The 24797-nt window shown below is 37.8% G+C and overlaps 1 pseudogene; it reads right to left on the minus strand.

Annotated features, from left to right (window-relative positions):
• Positions 1-20925: 20925 nt before the first annotated feature.
• On the minus strand, positions 20926-21522 carry LOC149147081 (GCN5-related N-acetyltransferase 8 pseudogene; annotated as a pseudogene).
• Between the last annotated feature and the right edge of the window lie 3275 nt (positions 21523-24797).

Raw genomic sequence — 24797 nt, forward strand, 5'->3', positions numbered from 1 at the left:
CATCTCAAACCATTTGATCCCGATCTCTCCTTAGATCTTATTCTCCATCAACCGGTGAGATCCCTCCTTAGCTCAGATCAAGAAATGCATCATCAACCCATAACCTGCATCCTGGATCTCATCCTTCTTCAGATATTCAAGACCTTTCAGGTACTCTTGCCTAATGATCTTCTTCTCCTTTTATAGTCTTAGGCCTTGCTCAATACCAAGGTCCAAAACCATAATAAATCAATACCAAGAGCCCAATACTTGGGATCAACACACTTGTCGAGATACCATGGTCCGAAACCATAGGTTCAAATACCGAGGACTAACTACCACGGACCAAAAGTAAGCTTTCCGACATGTACACGCTTTTCCGTGCATGAAACTGCATGTATACCCTACTTGGTATATAGCGAACATGCGTATACACGACTTGGTATATAGTGAACCTGCTTGTATACGCGACTTGGTATATAGCGAACCTGCGTATGCGCGACTTGGTATATAGTGAACCTGCTTGTATACGCGACTTGGTATATAGCGAACCTGCGTATACGCGACTTGGTATATAGTGAACCTGCTTGTATACCCTACTTGGTATATAGTGAACCTCCGTATATATATTTTCTCTTCATACTTGTAGTCTGATCATCAATTCCTTGCTGCTATCCTTCTGCACTATGATTTGTCATCAGTGTGATTTGCCATCAAGGACAACACTTGTCTCATAATGCCAACAGCAAATAGCAACTAAACGAAATAATGTAGATGATCAAATAACGAGAAATAAGTCTAACTATCATGCAAATGACACAATAGCCAAACTATTGTGTCAAACTATGAGATTAGAAATAAGTATTTTTTATAATAATGGAATAATAACCATAACATGTAAGGGAGTATGAGTGAGACAATAATAACACCTCAACTATGAAATCATTGGCAATGGTAGAATTAAGAACATGATACATGCACCTACATGTAGGTGAGGTGTGATAACGTAGGCACCTATGAATTGAGTTGAATGCCAATAACACAAAGGCTAGTAGCTTGACCTATGAGGGTTAAGGATAGAAATACCAACTCTCCAACAAAAAAATGAAGGATAAATGAATAAGGAAAGATGAGGTGAGAGAAGGTGATGATACTAGGGTAAATTTAACAAAGGCAAGATGGAGTGACAATGATTATAGGTTAGGCCTAACAAAAGCAAGAGGAGAAAGCAAGTAAAGAGGAGAGACGGTGAGGCTAAGTTAGGCCGGTCAAAGGAAATAAGAGAAGTGAGAGAAGATGCAAGGCGACCCAGCTACCAAGGTCAACTATAATTTGGTTCAATGTTTTTTTATTTACTCAAGGTGCCAAAGACAATGCTCAACTTTAAGAGCAAACCCCCTACTTCTATGTGTTATTCTACCCAAATAAAAACTCCAAAATCTTACACTCTTCAACCTAAACTCTACAATTTTTTTTGCCAAATACACAATGCATGCTACAATATAGGTGTGCATTCACAACACTGAAACAAGTTAAGTTTGTTCGTTGAAAATACATATATATGCAAGTGACTTATATTCACAACACTCAAACAAGTTAAGTTTGCTCGTTGAAACTACATATATGTGCAAGTGTTCAAGCAACAACTCATTTATAGACATAATTCTATAACCCCTCTATTTTTGCAATATGCATTGTAGTTGTGCCTTGATGTAAGGTCACAATATTATAACACAATGATGGTGATTTATGCACACATAGCTTGAGGGAAGATGTATGTACATAAAAATACTCAACTCAGTCCAATTGTGTTAAACACACATGGGCAACAACAAATAGGAAAGATAAAACATGACAATACATATTTTATTAACAAATGATTTACATTTATAGTACATGTTGTGACCATTGGGTTTCACATCCCAAGGTCTCTTGGACTGATTTTGTCTATTCGGCTTCCACACTAACCCATTGAGGATTAGGTGTCCAACATTCCCCCCCTTAATTCGAAGGGTTATGTATGAGTCCAAGAAGAGAGTTGTAATAAAAAATGTGCAAAAAATGCAAGGCAGCACTAGGCTGAATGTGCTTTCTGAAATGTTGGTATAAAGGACGGTGGTTTAAGGATGACCACCAACACTAGAACGCTTAGTGTAGTTCCCAGAACTCTTCCAAAACTGGCAAGAAGCTGAAGTTTTCTGCTAGAGGAAGTGCTCCTATTGATTTGAAGAGGGAAACCTTCAACCAATAAAGGGAGGTCTCACCCCACATAAAAGGGAGAACTTCAACCTGAAAAGGGAAGTCTCAACCTGTGATGGTTTAAAGATTACCACCAACTCTGGAATGCTTAATGCAATTCCTGGAACTCTTCCAAAACTGGCAAGAAGCTGGAGTCTTCTACTAGAGGAAGTGTTCTCAATTTTGTTCCTGGAATCCTTCTGAAACTGGCAAGAAGCTAAAGTCTTCTGCTAGAGGAAGTGTCCCAGATTACCAACTGAAGGCATGCTTAGGGGCATCTTAGTCTCTGGCTACAACTTTGAAACTGGTGTGGCAGGTTGTGGCTCAAGCTCACTTGATGTGGCTTTGAAGCTTGCAGATGACCATCATTTCCCCCCTGTCAGATACAAGGTGAGATGATGGAGAAAACTCAACTACAAGACTGTTCAATACTCTGGAACAAGTTCTGACATGTGTTTAGAATATCTTCTTGGCTGTTGATGCCCATTGCCAAGAAGGAATCCATCCAAGATGAATCTTTGTTCTTGCAGGACGTTTATTTCTGAAGCATCTGTGTGAAGAATGGGTGGTTTTATGACAGTGCTTACATGGATGAAGATCAAAACAGTGATCTTTAAAATGGCCAACTCGATCATAGTGTTGGCATTTCGCAATCTGTTGTTGTTGTTGTGGAAGAGGGGCAGAGTCTGGAGCAACTGAAGTTGAACTGTCATGAGGAGCAGGTGAACTGTCATCAATGAATCCAGCACTCTGAAAGTGAATGGGCTTTGAGTAGTCTGGAATATGAAAGGACAAGTCCTTGTCATATCCAAGACCAGTTCTGTGTTTGTTGTGGACAAGTTGTTCCCAAGGTATAATGATGGGCTTGGGAAGTGCAAACTGAGTTTTTGCATCTGCATGTACAACTGCTACTTTATGGGAGTCTGTTTCAATCTTCTGAACAGAAACAGGTTCAGAATGATGACTCCTCTATTTTAATTCTTCTTGCTATAGCTGAGTTTCGAGCTTCAAAAATTCTATCTTCTCTTGTGCATTTTGTAGACAAATTCTAATGTCAGCCAGAGAGGATTTGTTGATTTTTACTGTGTCATTAGTAGTAGACTGTATCAGAATTTTCAAAAACTCTAATACTTCATAAGCTTTCCCCATTTTCTCCAGTTCAAGAGTGCCAAGAAAAATGCAGAATAATGACAACAATTTTAAGCACTTGAATTCTCTAGAAAGAAATATGTAGACACTTGCAGCAGGGTCGATATAAAACAATCTTGTGCCCTTTGAATTAATTCCCTTCCTCCTTGATTTAATGGCTTCATATTTCGATTATTTGAAGGAAATGAACTGCTTGAAGGAGACATCATATGGAGACTGAAATGAACTGCTAATACATTGGATGCATGCTATAACAAAAACTTTTGCTGCAAAATTTTACTCTTAATGGGAGAAAATATAATTATGATATAACTGATCAACAAATTCAACTGGATAGCAAATGTCAATACCTGAGACTACAAAATTGTACAGTGCACTGAACTGAGGTATATATAACGCTTAACATTTGCTAATATATAAATAAGCAATTACAACTGGACAAGAATTAACATGCTTATGTTTTCATCCAAACATAAAATGTTATCTAGCAACTCCCTTTGACTGCATTCAACATTTTCAATGCCAATTTAACGTAATACTCAAAAACTAATCAACGTAAATGTATGTATGGAGCAGCATTAAAGATAATCAATCAAGAGCAATGTGGTGTATACCAACAGCGTGCAAATGCGAGATGCATCTTTACAGTTCATTAGTCAATATCATAATTCAATTGCAATCACTGGAATCGGGCGTATACTCTCCTCCTTCAGGTTTCGAACGCTCAACCTTTTACCGTCTGATACCAAAACCAGCGGTACAATTACAATGTCAGTTTGTACTGTAGTGGTCGGCCATTTTCTGGGTGTCCAGCTGATGATAGCTCAACGAAATCTAGAACAGGAGCAACCTCACTCAGCCTCACTGTCAGATGGAAGTCTTGATAGTATGGACACAGGAGCATATCCACCAAACAAAATTATATATATACCACCGCGTTTTTATAATAAGATTTAACATTTAATGAAGGATGTAAACAATTGTACGCATCATTATTCAAAATATGTGCCACTACAACATGGAATTCTCACCACTAAACCATGAATTATTTCAGCCGCCTAAAAATTGGAGAGTTGTAAAAATACTTCTGCTGGAAAAAAAATGTGCTTTTGTGGAGAAAAAAAACTTCTGCTGCTAAAAGAAAATTGATTCTGATATCAAAATGTATTCTGGCCCCAAACAATATATTAAATGCAGTCAAACGCAGGAGCGTTAACTATGTTAGTCACTTTGAAAACGGCTTTATGAAAACAATATTATGGTAGCCCAACAACGTGGTATATATGGGATATAGTCTATATGAAAACAATAGCCACATCAAACATTATATACCAGCGTATGTATGAAAGCAACAGTGTATTAAAACCATCCAAAACCGGAGCAGGAATAGAATTTAGCTACGCCATTCATATACCATTGACCATAACTATGCTACCACTGTCATAAAAACTTCACTGCATATAACATTGTGTGTACCATGCACTCTCTCCACTTCTGCGCGCTTCAACGCAGATGCTTCTATTCTTGCTATTAGAAACAGACAGAAAGTAGGTTAGGTGGAAATTCAAACAACCCAACACCTCAATATTACATGGCATATGCCATCAATGGCTCTCTGCAAGACTCTGTCCATACAACAAAACTACAATCATATAAGCTACAAGCATATGATATTGATACGCTACTGAGACAATACAATCAATAGCACACCCTGTAGGACACTTGTTTGCGCATAAATACAATTATGTCTCTGTCCTCCTTTGATCCATATGCAAGTCAATTATCTCTCCATACGCTCTGTCATTTCTCTGCTACATGTATGCACTAAACCATTCATGCACAATGTGTATACCAATTGACACTCTGCTATAGGTATATTGCATTGCTCTATGCACACAACCACTTCAAATCACATCCTATAGCTCTATTATCCATACAGATAAGAGAACAATTGCTCTGTTACATGTCTATCAAAAGAAAGGGCACTTTGATTTCTTCATGCTCTCTGCCTTAGATCCATCGAGTTATAACTATGCACAAGTAACTCGAGCTCTGTCAATGCAGCCGAGCACGGAAAAAAGTACGGAACTGGAACAACCCAAGTGCATTGAAGTCTATGCGGATTTGGGCATATTGGATACCAATGGTTCCTGCAACTATAAGGGCAGCGCTAAAAAATTATGAAACGTTTATGGATTCTATGTCAGGACAGCCAGAGAGCAATCAACGTATTTGGATGAACAATGCAAACATTCCTATGTTAGGTGAATGTCAGGCGCAAATGTTCCCATGTCAGGAGAATGTCAGGCGTAGGTCTTATAAATGGAATATGGCAGACAAAGGGCGCAGATAATTGTATGGAGGAGCAGCGCAGGTATATGAGAGCAGACAAGGGAGTTACAAGGGACAAGAGCTAAAAAAGAGCTGGCTCTAATACCATGTTAAACACACATGGGCAACAACAAATAGGAAAGATAAAACATGACAATACATTTTTTATTAACAAATGATTTACATGTATAGTACATGTTGTGACTGTTGGGTTTCACATCCCAAGGTCTCTTGGACTGCTTTTGTCTATTCGGCTTCCACACTAACCCATTGAGGATTAGGTGTCCAACAAATTGCAATGTTGGAAATCGAGCTATAGCTTATTAACACAACTCAAACAGAAGGAATGATGCTTCAATGCACTGTAGCACAGGAATTACACAACAATTAATTATACCAAACAATGCAATTATTTTTTTAATTATCTAATTATTTTGTGCTTTCATTGGCAATGCAACACTTGGAGGCAAACAATAGAGGATTGAACAAGCAGAGGCCCTTCACACTGTTAACCACTTTCTTCGACGTCATCTTCAAGGTTGAGCTCTACTTTCGTAGCCAATATTCTAATACCATCAAGCTTTCTTCATTGTTAAGCATTAAATCCATATGATGTTTGTTGCAGATTCAGTTTTGGATAATTGTTGAGCATTTGGCTAGTCCAATACTGGAAGGTACTTATTTCAAATCTCCTTAGGCCAATCAAACTAGTATATGCCAACAAGTTTACTAATGATGCCATCTACAAATGTGGAAAAACATCCCTTGGGTTTCCCATGCCATTTGTGGAAAAATATCCCTTGGGTTTCCCATGACATTTTCGTTGGGAAGAAAAGTATGAGATAAAAAGTCGACTTCTTGTAGTGTTATGTGAGTAACACATAAACACAGGAAGGTTGATTGTTTATTGACATGAAATGAACAACCACATCTAAGGTTGGATTTATTTAGTGGTTTTCCTAGCCTCACCCTTTCTTATCATGTTTTTATGAGCAAGAGAGTCCTTAAGAACGCTTACTCAAATGCACCATTGTCATGAGAAAATCTTCAAGTTGTTTTTCGTACAAAAATTGTTGTCAAAAGCCTCATTTTAACATTTTCAAGCAAATTTTGTTGTTTCTCAAATAATTTCGTACTTGCAGCAAATTTTATAGTAAAACATACCTTTTGTGGCTTCTAGAGAAATTTGCAACAAAAATGACCATGAAGGTAATCAGATGGACACTCTATAACGTAATCCATAATAGCCTGTAGAGCAAAATATGTGAGGAAGAAATTATGTCTTCCTAAAGTTTTAACAAAATGATTTATATGATCCACTCTTTGGGTAGAATAGTCAATTATTTTATTCATTTACATGTTAAGATACATGTATCCACCTAGAAAATGATCCAAGATAGAAAAATGAACATTTGTCTTACCAAAATTTGTCATCATGTCAACGTTTACTGTGGTTGTTCTTTTCGTCGCATTCATTCATCTTTGAATTTGGGTTTGCTTAAGTAGACTTTATTTTCATTGCAAATACTGGGTGTCAGTTCCAGCTTCTACAAATTGCACTGTTAAAGCTTGCAAAATAAGCAAGAAACATTCAATTTTCCAGTCTATGTACTTCTGGATCCTTAAATTTCTCTCCAATAACACACTATTTCAAACATGTGTCTCACAACCAAGTTCCCCTTCTATGCTACAAAATTGTATATGTGATGGAAGTTGTTTTGTGTTCTTTTCTTTATGTCCATTTGCAAAGCCAAACATGAAATCCTTAAAAATGCTGCAAGAAGTTTACATTTGTGAAGTAGAGTCGAAGAAAGTAATAAACAACTTTTTTGTTTAGCAAACAATGACTTTTTGTCTTCCCCATTCTCGCATTTGGAAAGGAAGACCAAAAAGAAAACATGTAAGCTCTTGAAAGTGTTCATAAATGTGTTTTTGGAGATGGGCAACTTAATGAACAAACATATTTCTATAGCCTCATTGCTAGAGGTTACCACTCACCCTGGTGATACAACCAGTGGGCCTGGGGGCGCTAACTGGTCCACAATCCCCCCAACAAACTTAACTACCAATTTTTCCATGTCGGTTTCAATTTTCTATGACTAAGTTATAAAGTTGAAGTCATTGTTGAAGCGAAATCATCCAATTTTCACAACTGAAGGAAGGGTTTTCCTATGCAGACCACTATCCCTTGTAAGCGAAGAAACTGTCATTGAAAGATTTCCCAAATTCAAATTAAAAGAAAATTTTGACTAAGCTGTCCATAATTTCATAAATAAGGAGCAAAATTATTTTAGTGTCATAACCTCCGACTTTTAAGATACATATATTTTTAATTAGAAACAAAAAAACATTTTCTTTAACCTGATAAGATTTATAATTTATTACCAACTTGCATACATTTATGTGTAATTATATTCTATACTAATCAACAGTGACCAGACTCAAAGGCATTGGATCCCAAACATCATGCACAGACAACAAAAAAGTGAGGAAATGGAACCTGACACCTACAACTGGCTAGACTAACAACATGCCCTTTGAATAACGGGTACTGAAATACTTGCCATTCATCTGCACTGAATTGAAAGAGAAGTGGTTGGCGATCTATACTTCGAGTGTGAAGCTGAGAAAGAAATCTATTAGTACAAATCGGGAGAAGTTTTTCCTTTATACAACCAAAGGATTAAAATCTGAAAACTATTCACGATTAAATCCCCGCAAGTGGGAGTGGAGGAGGCTAGAATTACATCTGGAAGACTTTGACAACATACAAATGGTAATCATAGTGTGGCAACTTAGCCAAAGGCCAGCTGTAATATATATATATATATATATATATACATACACGAAAACATGAAGCATTGCCAACCATTTAAAAACATTATATGAGAACATGTGCATTTTACCAAAAGGAAAAGATTTGCCAACTATCTACATTTTCAAGGGTCTCAAAGATATGTGACCCATTTACTCCTTTCAACCAAAGCTATTAGAAGCATGGCTGTGGGAGCGGATTTGGGTTTGAATCAGGTATGGTATAGGAAAATTATCAGAGCTCTAGAATTTGGAGATCATCTTCCCCTTTTATAGCGTGTAAATTATGTTTATTGTAGTAAATTAGTGAAGGTGAGTCTCAGCACACCCCATGTTTATCCAGGTCTTCTATGAGAATCCCTGAAGCGATGTGTTCCAGGCGTTAGATATCCTCTCAGACAGAAAAAAGGGGCTTCCTACTCAGACCAAGAAGAAAACCCTCGTAATTTTTGTGTCACTTGCGTTTTAATTAGGCATCCATTATAGGTCATAGGATATACGATATAATATTTGCCTTGCATCTGCCTTCCTCATAACATTGACTTCAGAAATGAATACTCTAGATCAAGGATGGAATTTGACGGGAAAGATGCCCTTCACAAGGCACTTTGGTCGTATTTTACATTTAAAATTTCTTAATGACCGTATCTTGCGATGTGTGAGAAAATGTCAAAAACGTATTTTTGACGGTTTACTTTTGTTCGAAAATGGCATTAATACCCTATCCGACAAATAGAAACTGAGGTGAAGGTCATGGGGAGTTCGGGAGGTTCGTCTCTTCACTTGCTTTTATGCTCTTCAACAATACATGAGAAGTCTAGCTTAGGATTTTTCTTGCTTGCAAGAAGGAATGTGATGTAGAGTTTCACAAGCATGATAGACGTATCAAGGGAGTGGAGTGAATGTGTTGCACTTGGTCACAAAACTCCAATATGCCAAAACAAAACTAGGCATAATCGACCATTTTAGCCTGATTGGTTGGCCATAGGCTATATCTACAGAAGAAGAAACATGGGTGTCGAAGGTGGAGCAGCAACATCACCCTAAAAAAGAAAGACAAATAGCATGTCACCATGTGTTGCTCGCACCCACAACGTGTTTGGAACCAACAATGTGAATAAAATACTTCATGTAATTCATTCTCATTCTCCTCCTCTGCTTGCCCACCTTTCTATTACATGTCATGGACGCATGAGGTTGTTTGTTTTAGCCTGCTGAAGATAATGGAGAATATCCTAGAATAAGTAGAGTTGGTTCACATAACCTTAGGATAGGAATTAGTTTCTATTTCTTAAAATGTTGTTCTAACTTCCATAAAACCATGTTTTCTATTTAATGTGTAATGTGGATGAACAATGTAGAGCGTTCTGTAGAGCCAGACTCTCCTGGTTCAGACTCTCTTTCGTAGAGCTGACCAGTGGGTTTTATTTCTTTAATACAAACATTACCATTTTTTTATCATGGTATCAGAGTGTCAGGGCTAAGGAACCTGTACACTGGATGGTGGGTGGTTCTTTGAACCGAGATCATCGCAATTGTAAGGAAGATAACTACGACGATTCCAAAATCATCGCTGGTTATGAGTGTACCTTTGCGACGAGGTCACTGTAGCTCCTTCGCGCAATTTATTCCTTTATCGTCGCAGGAAAGACGTGTACAACTGTGACAATGTCGCAAAAAAGACAAACAATTCTGCGATGATCGTGGAAGCCAACAACAAGGTTGTGGATGCGTGGGAAAGCCAAGAACAAGTTTGTAGCTGTCAGAGAAGTTGTGGGGGGAAGCCAAGAACAAGGTTGTATCTGACAACAGAAGGTTGTCTGGAGGCTGAGAAGAAAGCCACGGTGATCTACACGTGTGCTGCGAGATCAAACAACATTGAAGATCAGTGATCTGTCTTTATCACAAATTTGGGGTAAATTTAACATCTTTTGCTTGTCGATTTTTTTTTTTTTTTTTTTTTCTAAATCGCCAAGATGAATAACAATATATTTGAAGCATGCATGAATGAGCATAACAAGCTCGATGGTTCCAATTATGCAAATTGGAAGTTCAAGATGCAGACTCTACTAGAAGCGCAGAGTGCTTGGACAATTGTGAATGGGGATGAGCCAAGGCCCGTGGTTGGATAAAAAAAGATCCCAGATTGGGAGAGATGGGAAAGTAGAGCAAGGACAATGTTAAAGATGTCAGTGAAAGACTGCATTATACCGCACATCAGAGAAGGTAAGTCAGCTAACGAGATATGGGAAATTCTGAAGGATTTGTATGAGATCAAGAATTCAAATCATCTTCTATTCCTCAAGAGTAAGATCCTATCCATGAAGATGGAGGAGAATTAAACAATTGCTTCATTCATAGCAAGGATTAAGGATCTGAAAACCAAATTATCAGATATTGGTCATACAATGGACGATATATCTTGTGACCATTACAATGAATGGTGTCATTGATGACTATCAAATTTTCATCACTGGGATCAATGCCAGAGAGAAGATCCCACACTTTGAAGAGCTGACAGGTATACTGATGCAGGAAGAAGAGAGGAGGTCAACCCTGAAGCCCTAGAGTGTCGATCTTGCATTAATGGCGAAGAAAAACATCTACAAAGGGAAAGGAGGTCCACAGCAGCAAAATGGAGCAATTTCACATAAATGGCCAAATCTGACTCAAGGTATGCATCCCAATAAAAATACTCTAAAACTAAATGTTTTTATTGCGGAAAATTGGGTCATATTGCTAGGGGGTGTAGGAAAAATAAATATCATGAAGAACAGCAGATGCCAAAAATACCTGCAAGTCATCTCGCTAATGGTGATCAGGTGCAACTACAATGATTTGCTGTTATTACAAAGGAAGGAAATGGTAAGAGATCTTCCTATGCTAAAGAAAGTACATAATGACTGTGATGCCTGTACTTTAGGAAAAATGCATAGAGAAGAATTCCTTGTTAGAGTTGAAAAGAAACAGAGGGATATACTTGAATTAGTGCACATAGACCTTTGTGGTCCCATGCAGACAAAATCATTAGGAGGTGCACTGTATTTCCTACTGCTTATTGATGACTGTACGAAGTTTTCTTGGGTGTATTTCTTAAGTAAGAAGAGTCATACATTCGAATACTTTAAGCAGTTTAAAAATATGATTGAAAGACAAACAGGGAAACAAATAAAAATTCTCTGCTCTTATCAAGGGGGAGAATATAGGAAGGATGAAATCATCAGATATTGTGAAGATAATGGAATTTTGCAGCAGTTTACAGTACTCCATACTCCACAGTAGAATGGAGTAATAGAAAGAAAGAATAGAACACTGATGGAATGTGCCAGAAGTATGCTTAAAGGTAACAATCTTTCAAATGGTTTTTGGGCTAAAGTAGTGAATATTGCAGTTTATTTACAAAATAGGAGTCCTACAAGAAGTCTTGAGTCTAAAACTCCTTTTGAGGCACTATATGGATATAAGCCTCAGTAAAACACTTAAGAATATTTAGATCTAAAGCATTTGCCCACATTCCAAAGGAAGATAGAAGAAAATTAGACTCAAAAGCCATCATATGTACTTTTATAGGGTAGTGTTCGTCATATAAAGCATACAGACTATTTAATCCCTCTACTCACAAGATTTTTGTTAGTAGAGATGTTAAATTCCATGAGCAAGATAATGAAGAACCTGATGAGCACTATGATGGATGGAACATTCCGTACTTTGAAAAAGAAGAAATAGAGAACAAGCAGGGTCAACAACAAACAAAGGCAGATGATGAACAACAACAACAACAATAGCAGCAATAACAACAACAACAACAACAACAACAACAACAACAACAACAACAACAACAACAACAACAACAACAACAACAACAACAACAACAACAACAGCAGCAGCAATAGCAACAACAGCAACAACAACAACAACAGCAACAACATGAGAAAAAGTAACTAATGATCAAATAAGGTTTGAAACCACTACCCCACCACTCAGGAGATTAGGTAGGAAAGCTCAAATGCCCGCAAGATATAGGGAAAATGATTTTATAACTAGTATGATGAATGTGGTTGAACCGTCTAGTTATAAAGAAGCAAATGAATGTAGTGAATGGAAAACAGCGATGGAATAGGAATATGATTCAATAATTAGAAATAACACTTGGGAATTGGTTGAACTTCCTAGAGTAAAACAGACCATAGGTTGTAAATGGTCATATAAACCAAAAATTAATGCAGATGGAATTATAGAAAAACTGAAAGCTAGGTTGGTTGCAAAGGCATACTCACAAAAAGAAGGGATAGACTATGAAGAAACCTTCGCCCCTGTAGCTAAATTGAACACTATTAGAATGTTAATTGCTTTAGCTACTAAGAAACATTGGATGATGCACAAACTAGATGTAAAGTCTGCATTTTTGAAAGGAGAACTAAAAGAAAAGGTTTATCTAGAGCAATCGGAAGGGTTTGTCCAGAAAGGAAAAGAAAATTTAGTTTGTAGATTGAAGAAAGCACTTTATATGGATTGAAACAAGCTCCCAGGTCATGGTATGAGAAAATTGATTCATTTTTTCTACAAGCTAGCTATAATAGAAGCAAGAATGACCCTAATCTTTACACCATGAAAGATGAACAAGGGTACGTAGTGTTGATTTCATTATATGTAGATAATTTGATAATTACAGGTGATGCTACATATTTAATTGATGAAATCAAGCAATTGATGTCACAGATGTTTGAGATGAAGCACCTTGGTGAACTCAGATACTGTTTAGGTCTTGAGATCTGGAGAGATTCAGGTCAAAAATTTTTGTCCCAAGAAAAGTATGTCAAAGGCCTATTAGAAAAGTTTAGGATGGATCAGTGTAAGCCTGCACTGGTACCATTGCAGCAGAACATCAAATTGCAGTGTGAGGATGGCTCAAAAGCAGCGGATGCAACACTTTACAGACAACTGGTTGGGAGTCTAATCTACCTAACCACCACTAGACTTGATTTGGCTTATGCAGTTAGTGTGCTAAGCCAGTTTATGTCTAAGCCACTTGAAAGCCACTGGAATGTAGCTAAGAGTGTTTTGAGGTACCTACAAGGTATTGTATATTATGGAATTATTTACGCTGACTCTTCTGATGTTAGATTGGTAAGGCTTGCAGATTCAGATTGGGCAGTAAATGTAGATGATCGTAGATCTATAATAGGTTATGCATTCAGTCTTGGATCTGGGGTGATCACATGGAGCAACAAGAAGCATAACACAGTATCCTTGTCCTAAGTGGAAGCAGAGTATCAAGCCATGTGTGCAGCAATGTGTGAGGCGGTTTGGTTGCGGAGACTTCTCTAGGATTTTGGGGAAGAACAAACAGTCGCAACAACAATCAGATGCGACAATCAGAGTTCAATCAAGCTAGCCGACAATCTAGTGTTTCACAAAAACACTAAACATATTGATACTCAATTTCACTTTGTCAGGGAGAAAGTGCAATCCAAAGAAATTCATCTGGAATATTGTAGTACATGTGATAATGTTGCGGACATTTTCACTAAACTTCTTGGAAAAGTTAAGTTTCAAATGTTTAGGGAGATGTTAGGCATATATGTGAACCCATTCTACATTAAGGGGGAGTGTTGAAGATAATGGAGAATATCCTAGAATAGGTAGAGTTGGTTCCCGTAACCTTAGGATAGGAATTAGTTTCTATTTCTTAGGATGCTGTTCTAACTTCCCTAAACCCATGTTTTCTATTTAATGTGTAATGCGAATGAAAAATGTAGAGCGTTCTGCAGAGCCAGACTCTACTATTTCAAACTCTCTTTCATATCGCTGACCAGTGGGTTTTATTTCTTTCATACAAACATTACCATTTTTTATCATAGCCACATGACATGCACGACCCTCACATTCAGCAGAGAGGGGACGCAGTTAGCAGCATGGTTTACGAAGCAAATGTGGGAGTTAGAGGACCTGTGTATGGGGGGCGTGGGGGGCATTTCTTCTTTACAACAACAAGTTACATTGTTGCAAGTGCACTTAGTTGTGGCACAGGCAGAGGCTATCCGCATCAAGCTTATTGCTACATCAAGCCACTACTTTATCAAATTTGGTGGATGTTCTTAAAGAATATATCATGGAAACTGAGACACATGGTCAACCTAAAGAAGCAAAGAAAATTTAGATTACATTAACACCTATAACTGAGAGAGAATTTGCGTTTCAACCACATTATCAATTTTCTACTTCAGGCCTCTTTCTTTCTCTCAAATTTCATTACCTTTCAGTATATGGTAACACCAAGAAAGCACGTTGAAGAGATTCGCAAGATAAACCCCACACAGAAGAATCGCACCAATCAGTGAAACTTTTGTATATGAAATTATATATATATATATATATATATATATATTGATTCTAATCCAGGTAACTTGGGAAATGGATTGAAATTGCCAATCATGCCAATCTTATTTGTTTAGAAATTCTGTTGCAATCATAATTGTGGTGACTTTATTGCAGAAGGCAGAGGAGATGTGGATCCATCACTGGATTTTGTGTTTACTACTAAGGATGTTGTCAGTGTGGGCACTACTGCCACATTGTTGATTTTTAACAACAATATTGGATTTCAGAAATAGAATATAAATTCTATATGCAGCCTAGGACGATCTACCAAAAAGAATAAAAGGAAAGGAGTTTAGGTATATGAAAGCATAAAAAGGTATGAATATGTCATCTAAATTACTGTCTTAAAATTGCTAATTATGAATTTCTAATAGTATGAACGTGACCGAGACTCATGCAAGCCCTGTTCGACCTCTCCCAGATATCTCAAGTTACCTTTGGTTATCAGTTTGCAGGCAGGAGACGAGGAGCTCAGGAGGATCAAAGGATCAAGCGTAGTTGCTTGTTTGGCTAGTGACTTACTCTGAAATAGGATGTCTTTGGTAGCCGAAGATGAGTTTGTCATGGTTTATGTGGATTCAGATTAGCATAGGAGTCTCTCCTCCAAGGGACATCTACATTGCAGTCTGTTACTTTCCCCAGCCTCTTCGCCATTTTTCATCCATAATGGCTCAAATGGGGAGCCCTTTATAGACTTGTACACCAGCATCTCCAAATACTTTGTTGTTGGGGAAGTCATCCTCCTAGATGACTTCAATGCTCGTATTAGAGATCTCCAAATCCGTCTCCACGATCGATCAGAGGATGTGTTTTGTACCCAGGAGATAGATACAGATTCAATTGGGCTTCACTGGATGTTAGATGATGCTTTGGGGACCACAACAGTTTATGGTAAGCATCTATTGTAGTTAGGGGAATCACAGGAGTTGTTAATTCTAAATGGTCTCCCCTGTTTCCCAGACTCTCGCTTTTTAACGAGCCGACCATATGGTGTGGGTACAAGTGTAGTTGATTATGTCCTCGCTAGCCAAAACTTGCTCCCTTTTATTCGCCATCTCTTGGTCTCCCCCATCCCCCTTGTTGATCATGCACTTCTTTCCTTCTCTCTTCGGTTTGACCCCCCCTTCCACCCCATCCTTCCCCTCGGGGCCCACCCCGAACCACCTTTCAATTTGACGAAGGTGACTCTAACATCTTCTCCTCTACCCTACGCAAGATGTTCCCATCAAAGACCCAGTTCTCCTTGCTTGATTCTGCTTCCACTAAATACACTCGTCTTTCATCTGCCATTTGGGAAGCAGCACTCAAATCCTTCCCTCACTCCACTCGTTCCACTTCCACCTCCCGAAAATTTGGATCTTTCCCCATGAACAAATGGTATGATGATGAATGCAAGACTCTACATCGAGAACTTCGATATGCTTTCACCCACTCTCAACCCTTCTACCTTGACCTCAAAGCTTCTTACCATCATCTCCTTCGTCGCAAGAAATGACTCTTTGTCTCTCATAGAATATGGGAACTTTCTACTCTTCTTGCCCACTCCCCTAAACAATTCTGGCATACTATCCTTCCTCGATGGTCCCCTCTTCCATCTGACCTCGACTCCACATCCATGTTCTCTCACACTTCCAACCTTTATGATATTCTGGGGCAGGGCCAAATTCATGTTACCTACCCACCCACTTCCTGTTACTTATACTTAGACAAAGATATTAGAGAGGCCATTTGGGTGATGAACAACAACAAAGTAGCCGATGAGGAAGGCTACCAAGCAGAGTTCTTTAAACACGATTTTCGTGCTTTGGTTAGTTACTTGGTTGATCTCTTCAACCATGTAGTCCGTGAAGGTTCTCCACTAGCATGGCCACACCACATTATCCATCTGATCCACAAATCAGGATCCAGCTCAAATCCCAATAACTACAAAACAATCATGGTGGGCCACACGTTCTCGAAGTTATATGTTATTGTTCTACATAAGAATCTCTCTAGTGACCTTGAGCAAAGACAACTCAAAGCTAGGGGACATGCAGGTTTTCGACCAGCTCATCAGACAATTGACCACATCTTCACCCTTTGCACTGTGATTGAGGAGGCACGACCTCGCTCTTAGAAATTCTACTGTTGTGTCATAGATTTTTGGAAAGCTTTTGACTTTATTCTAAGGGAAACCTTACTACAAAGACTTAGAGATATTGGCATCTCGACAACCCTATTGACAGCTATTACACACCTATATGAGTTTGTCCTTGGTCATCTTCGCGTGGCTCATGGGATCTCTGATTTCATCCAAAGCACCATTGGGGTTAAACAGGGTTGTCCATAGTCCCCTACCCTATTTGGGATCTATATTGATGAGTTGGAGGCTTTTCTACACGAGCATATCCAGGACACTAATGGTTGCCTTCTTCGCTAGGTCTTGATATCTATTCTACACTTTGTTGACGATGTGGTCCTCCTCTCCTCATTTCCAGAAGGATTACAGAGGTAGTTGGATGCCTTAGCTCTGTTTTGAGATCTTTGACAGTTTACGGTCAACTTGGGTAAAAGCCAAAGTTATGATCTTCAATGGGGTGAAGAAACTTTGAACCATCACTTCCTATTCAGAGGGGAGGAGGTTGAGATCACCAGCACGTATACGTACTTGGGGGTGCAATTCTCAAGTCCCCGCTTCAGTTTGCGACCAACGCTTCAGCCTCAAATCAACAAAGGATATGGATCCTTAGCCCTTCTCGAGAGACAGTGCTTTCGACATCACTTCCAAGACATCTCGTCCAAGATGAGCCTCATGGACACCTTGATTCATCCCACTGTTCTATATGGCTCGGAGATTTGGGGATTGTCTTTACTCAAGTCGAATTTGGCTTCAGTTGAGAGAGTCCAAATTCTTCTTCTCCATCACATCATTAGATGCAAATAGACAGTAACTCAGCACATCATCCTTACAAAGTTTGGAGCTCAACCCTTTCAGCTTGAAACAGTCTTCAGTTTGGTCTCATTCTTTCATCGTGTCCGGGTATTTGTAGACTCAATAAAGAGTAGGGACCGTTAACCTTGGCATATTGCTCTTCTGAGACTATTGCTCATTCTACTCCCTCAGGTCGGGCTAGATGTTCATTTACAGGAGTTTCAAATCTCTAAGAGTTAGTGGGCATTCAGTTGGATCATCTCCCTCCTTTCCGATATTCTTTGGTTGCTCCTGGTCACCTTCTACCTACTAGACAAGAGTTGAAAAAGATCATCAAGGAGGACATCTACAGGCAGTTCGTCCAAGTCACCACGGTCAATCCTCTAGGAGGGTTGTGCCCAAAGATGGCCTTCTACGAAGAGCACTTCTTGGAGTTCAGAGACAACCTCATTATTCAACCCCAATATACGTTTCACCTCTAGATGCATGCTCTTCACATTCCTCTGGGCTAGTTCAGAGTAGGTTCTCATAGACTTCAAGTAGAGACGGACCACCAAATTGATAGGCCAGAAAAAATATGCCTGGTAAGTCATTTACAGGAAGTAGAAACTGAGGTTCACTTCATTTTTGGATGCCCTATCTACTACAAGATCAGAGGAAGGTTCCGTTGCTTGTTTAGAGACTCGCAGACCCTCACAGACTTTTTCAGGTATTCCGATCAAAGATATTTGGCCCTATATATGCAGGAGGTTCTTAGGTTCCGAGCACATATTCTTCAGCCTCCCATCAAACCAAACCGCACACAGAGGATCACAACATTTTTCAGGGTACTACCTTTAGACATGGGCACAAAGAGAACGATAGATATCGTTTCATAACCAGAATCTAGGCCAATGAGGATCCATGGAACCTCACCCTGCCACATGGGATCTCAACAACAAAACCATCTCAGATCCATCCCTGGGGGACGAACTAAGTCCTCCAAACCTCAGCAGTACGAGAACTCCCCCAGACAACGATTTAGTGGACAATCCGCACCTCCCACTAGCCCTTCATCGGGCTAGCAAAGTTTGTGGAGTTTTTTCTAGTGTTCTTCAGTCAACCTCGGATGTTAGGAGAGATGAGTCTAATCCTCAGACCCATTAGCCTCTGGATCTTCTCTGTTAGGGCATTCTATACATTGTATCTTTTATGTTCCTGCATTGTACCTTTTATATTCATGCATTATATTTTTGATAGGAGATCGTTTGGTTCTCCTGCATTGTATGGATATCATTGTACTCAACAGTGGTTTTGACCTACTTTGTGGTCATTAGTTGGACATAAATATAATTATCTTATCTTATCTTATCTTTATTTATCTACAATGGTTATAATAAAAAATAAGACACTCTATTTATTCATCTATAATAATTATAATAACAATTTTATAGGTATCCAACTCATTCTCCCTATTTTTCTAAGACAATTTTAAAGGAAGCATACTCTTTTTTCATTGACATCAATGAATTTAAGAGTGCCTTTATTAAGAGTGCCTTTTTTAGCGACAAGCCAGCCTCACATTTTTAGCAAGGGTACAACCCGAGATTCAATGAAAGCCCTTCTGGGAGACTTTGACATTCGATATATAGTCCTAGACTGGGTTAAAAGCACACCCAACATTACCCTCCTTGAAGAATACAGTTATAGTTCTTCCGTTGTGAATGCCAGCTTTAATAAAATTAACGAAATCTCTGTTTTTTCCACAGGGAAATCTAGTTATGAAATATGTTCTTCTCTTTTGACAAAAATAGTTATTAGATTTCCATTTGAGCACAATCAGATTTTTTATTGGTTTCCTTTAGAGAAAGCATTATTTTTGGCAACAAATGGAACTAGGGAATACTCAAGTATATTTCATTAGCTAAAATATAGCTTTGTGTTTGGCAAACTAAAGATGGGGTTGAATAAACCTAAAAGAGATATTAAACCTAGTAGGATGTCAATCTCGAGATGTTTACACTAATAAATTTCAATAAAATTTAGATGAACTTTCAAATCCACATGTTAACCTTTACTTTTTCAAATTTCATTGCGAATGTAGGCAAATTCACATGTTAACCGTTAGTTTTACAAATTGCATACGAATGTAGGCAACAGAGTATTGAGTCATTGATAATTTACTTGTTTAGAACCACTTATTGAACTATCGACTCTGTAATATAGAATTGCAAATCTACAAGGTATGGCATTGTTGCATCAGCATGAATTGGAAGGCTGATGCAGATGAGATTGGATTGGATTATAAATATGTGAAATTTTTTAACATAATTATGTTATTTGTGTTATTGAAGGATAATTTTTTAATCAAATTTTAATGGGTGAAGGGGTTGATTTATTATCAAAACCTTATTCTTGAATTGCAAAACTTTAAACATTATCTTATTTGACATGTTACTCAAGAAAAGCATACAAACATTAAAAGTCAATTTTTTATTATTATAAAAAGTAAAAAGAATTCAAAATTCCAATGCTTATATAAAAAGTAAAAACAAATCCAAATTCCAACACTACACCAGATTTAAGCATTCAAATATCTTCTAAAAATACAAGTTTTATAAGCATTCAAGTATCTTCTAAAAATTCATATTTTATAAGCATTCAAGTATCTTCTAAAAATTCATATCTATAAGGAGCTGGTGTGGACCTCCCAAGTTGGTGGGCACATGAGTGGAAAATAAGATACATTTTAGCACCAAGATTCGCCAGCTCAAAATAGGAAAAGAAACTCTAGATTCCATATTGGCAAGTCTTGGCCGCCTAAAAATTTAAAAATATGTCCCAATTATCTACTGCGTACCCATTCAAACAAACAGATTTGATAAAGTTTTATGCCCATTCAAACAAACAGATTTATCAAAAGTTTTATATTTATTTAAAGAGTAAAATTGTTTTCAAAACTATACTCTTCAACAGAAGAAAATACGACTGGCCAATCATCTTCCTTATGAAAAAGGTTAATGTCTTCTCCTGTAATTATGCATCAAATATTAGGGGAAATAAAACCTCCCTAAAACCCCATAAGATATAGGGGAAAACCAGAAAAAAAAAAGTTGTGGAAAAAGAAATAAGTTATCGTGGGTTCAAGATGCAAAGCCGTACAAGGCCTCACCAACGAGTCTTCAGATTCTCCAATCCTGCAGCACCTGATCTCCCATGTCCTGGAAAAACTTAATCGCGTTCACATTCCAGTCCAACACACACCATTCCACTCTTCCAAACCCCATTTTAGCAGCTCGCCCGACAACTGCCTTGAGAAGAATGCTACCCAAACCCCTTCCCCTGTAAGGCTCTCTCACAAAAAGAACCTCTATGTAAAATCCCGGTTTCGCCAAAAACGTCGAATAATTCCTGAAAAACAAAACAAAACCCACAACTGTCCTGTCGTTTCCCAGAGCCGAGACAAACGAAACCCTTTCTGGGTCGTTCATGGGGGGTTTGAAGTTCACATTCTTAACTTTCTGTTCAAACGATTCATCTACGGTTTTGGGGGTTGGGAAGTTTTTATGAGATATTTCTAGAAGGAAGGTTGTGGGACCTTGGAATGGAGGTGCGCTAAAGAGGGTTGATGAAAGAGCCTCTTCAATCAGCTTGCAATGATCGATCAAGCGTTGGAACTCGGCTAACTGCTGAATTAGCTTCAGAATGTGAGGAACATATTCTTTAATAGCATTTGATATTGGGAATATGTGTTATTTTTTGGTGAAATAAAGGTAATATTTTCTTGCAAACATTTAAGGAGAAGAAAGGAAACCATTAATTGTGGGGCGTAATTTTTGCAACATATGGCATGTTTCTTGTGCTCTAATGTCACAATCTATAAGTGTTTCTAAAAGGAATTTATTAACTACAACAATGGAAGGATAGAGACCAAGGTCTGTAAGGGAAATTCTATGAAGCATATGGTGGAAACTTCTCTAAGTTGTTTCGGCTTTGGATTCATACCTGGAAATGTAGTTTTGAAGAGTTTGGAGGGTGAATGTTAGTTGGTAATGAACATTGGCATCTCAAATTGAAAGAATGGAAGGGTTGTGACTATTTAGTGAATAATCATTGTGTTGGACACGTAGCCCTCTATGGGTTGGTGTGGAATGTGAATAGACACCGGAGTCCAAGAGACCTTGGAATACAAAACCAAGGGTCATATGAATGTAATATAAATGTATATATCTGTCAATAGAAAAGCAATTCATTGTTTTATCATTCATATTTTGTTCACATTTCATGTGTGTTTAACATGGTATCAGAGCAGGCGTTCTCCTGCCCTGCTCCATTCTGATCTACTGATTTTGTGATTTCTATGTGCATGACAGTTCGGCTATCAGTTCTGCATTTGATGAATATCTTATCAGCGAAATTTTAGTTGCATTCTCTGCCTTAGTAACTCCTTTCTGATGCTCTATTTGTTCTAACGATCTTCTTTATGATGCTTTGTCCACTCTAAGGCCTTGACATCTATGCATCACTTATACACATAATGTTCTAGACTGCATACCCACATCGTTGTCTATTGGTGCGTTGGTTGAACTTTGTTGAATCCTTGTACGTTGAGCCAAGTCCCTCTAATCGATTCATTAATTAAGAACCTGTCTTACTGCTTGATTCTTTAATTCATGTCATATACATTGGCCTAAGCAGATATAATTGTCTTATACGTTACATTTTGTGCTCTCTCTTTTCCGTCTTCACCATCAACTTATGCTCCTTCAGAGCTGCTCTTCCATTAACCTGTTGGTTTTCACTCAAAGAAGATTTGTTGTCCTTAGTATCTGAAGCAACATCATTCTCACAAGCACTTGAGCTACTTTTCTCAGGTTCTATTATGATATTTTCTAGATCCCTATCCAATCCTTCTTAGGATCTTTGATCAACAAAGATTGAAACTGGAAAAGAATTAACATTGGCCTCAACCTTTGCGGTTAAATATGCTACCATTCCTATTGGGTATTGAAATCTCTGGTGAAATTTCCCTAAAGGGACTGAAAGCGTCCTGCAAGCTTCAATCTGCAGTGGCCCGAGCGAGACCCCCGACGAACCAATGATATTTCGTCGATCCACACATCCATAATCCCCAGAATTTTGACGACGCCCTTTACAAATGGGGATTCGTGGCATTCATCGGAGATCTTATGACCATGGATCGATTCGCTCAATGTCACCACGAAGCCCAGAAAAGACCTTCTGGAGTCCAAATTGTCGAAGTGTTAGATATCCGCGGGGGTAAATATTCTCCTACACGGGATTTGGAAGGAATGTGATACGGAGATGAATGAGACCTTCTGTCCCTGCGGGATAGGGGTGAGGATCAATGCCTACGTGTTGGGCGGAGTTAGGAGAGTAGGTGCCCTAATTGGCCTGTAATTCATTGGCACGGGTAGCAACTGTAGGCTACTGCATACCAAGGCGATGGAGATTGAAACGAGGGGTCTTCGGTAGTGGGGTTTTGCTCCATGGGGTTTTCTTCTTCTCTTTGCTTTTGAGAGTCGTATTTTTCTGGTGTTGATGCCATTTTTTTTGCTACCTCTTCTCCTACTAGCCTTTCCTTCGGTGTGGATTCTTCGATATTAATTTCGGTCTAGAGGAGCTATCTTTCCGGTGATTATTGCTTATACTTTGGACCAATGGGCTTTCAAATGTTAACATATGTAAAATGCCTCAAGCCATTCTAGTTTGGTTATAGGTGTTGCGATTCCTTTTTGGTGAGAAGGTAAAGCTATTTTTTGTCTTGCATCCTTCGCGTTTCTAGATTGACAGGTTTGTGGGTATCACCTTTACGATGCCAAAACCTTTCTTTTTGGTTTTCTAACTTTTATTTACTGCATGGAAATGGAAATGGAAATGGTCATGAAGATTTATTGGCACAAATAATTTGTTGTGGATTCGAGCAATTCTATATTGTTTATAAAGTTGTGTTGGGAGCAAGAGAGATGGGAAGCTTTTCACAAGAGGGATGCTTATTTCAACAAACAACGTAAACTTTGAAACGGGAACTGGTACTGTTACTCGTTTCGTAGAGATAGCAAAAAATTGACCCGATTTTGAAAAGGGGCGATGCAGAACACACATATTTTTTTAGAACATAGTTTTTGGCACTTTAAATAACTGATACGATTATCTGTTTCATAAGGGCGGTAAAAACGTGATCCGATTTTGAAAAGTGGTGACGCAGAATACAATTCTTTTTTTTGGGAGCATATTTTTGATAATTTAAATTTTCTTATGTATCAAATATAAATATTTGTTTTTAAATGTTAGTGATTTTCATGCTGATTTTGAAATGTGTTGATGGAGCATACCTTTTTTTTAGAGAACTTATTTTTCACACTTTAAAATTTATTATATCCAGTTTTTTTTTTTTAAATTATGATTACTTAACGAATTTTCAAGTTGTTTTATTTTTATTTATTTAAATATTCATTACTTAAAAAAACAAATATAAAAAAGACAAAAATAAAAATAAAAAATGTTAAAAAAATATTATCTCATAAACCATAAAAGAATTTGGAAAGAAAATAATAATAATAAATAAATAAATAAATTTAAAAACAAACTAGATTTAAAAACAAAAAAAAAACAAAAAACAAATAACAAAAAAACAAAAAAACAAAAACTAGTAAAATTAATATTAAAAACATTTAAGAAAAACTAAAAAAATAAAAAATAATCAAATATATTTATTTGTTTTTAAATGTTAGTGATTTTCATGCTAAACGTGTTGAGACAACATACCTTTTTTTTAGAAGACTTATTTTTCACACTTTAAAATTTATAATGTCTATTTTTTTCAATTTATGATGATGATGATGATGATGGTGGTTAACGTCCACTGAGACCAAATTGGTCTATCGGACCTACAATTTTCTTAATTTTTACTTGTCTGGCTCCTCGTCTTTCTTGGCGAGATTGGTGTTGTAGCTTTCTTTTTTTTCTCTACGGTCTTCCAACTTCCTTTATC

This window comes from Pinus tabuliformis, chromosome 9, assembly GCF_031772625.1.
Source record: "Pinus tabuliformis cultivar Carrire ecotype Pingquan chromosome 9, CPIR1, whole genome shotgun sequence".
Classification (NCBI taxonomy): Eukaryota; Viridiplantae; Streptophyta; class Pinopsida; order Pinales; family Pinaceae; genus Pinus; species Pinus tabuliformis.